We start from the raw sequence: 479 nt of genomic DNA, 5'->3' as shown, positions 1-479 counted from the left end.
TTTTTTTTAACCATTTCCTTTTCAACCCCCATGACTAAGAAGAAGAAAAAGAAGAACATAGGAGCCATTGTGTCTTGTAAAAATCACCATTATTGACTTTTTGAAAAAGCTTGAAACTTTAATCAGGTCTTGTTGATTTTGGTGTTCCATGACCTAGAAAATTAGTTTGAATTNATGACCTAGAAAATTACTTTGAATTCGTGATTATTGTTGAGTAAAAATTTACTAAAGTAATTAATTTTGATAAAATTAAAAAAAATACCATTAACAAGTTTGAAATTTTGGGTTTGAACTTGAATTTGAAATTTGTATATGGATTTGTGATGAATCTTGTTAAAACTTGTTAAAAATCGTCAAAGAATTGAATATATAGTTAGGGAAGAAAATTCTTGTGGTGGAAGGGTTGGTGATAGTGGAGAAGATCATGGGGTTGGGAAGATGAGGGGGGGGGGGGGGGGGGGGTTTTTCGTTTTCGTGTT

The sequence above is a fragment of the Nicotiana attenuata genome, unplaced genomic scaffold (genome assembly GCF_001879085.1).
Source record: "Nicotiana attenuata strain UT unplaced genomic scaffold, NIATTr2, whole genome shotgun sequence".
Taxonomy (NCBI): Eukaryota; Viridiplantae; Streptophyta; class Magnoliopsida; order Solanales; family Solanaceae; genus Nicotiana; species Nicotiana attenuata.
The sequence above is the reverse complement of the archived record's forward strand: the minus strand, read 5'-3'. Positions refer to the sequence as shown.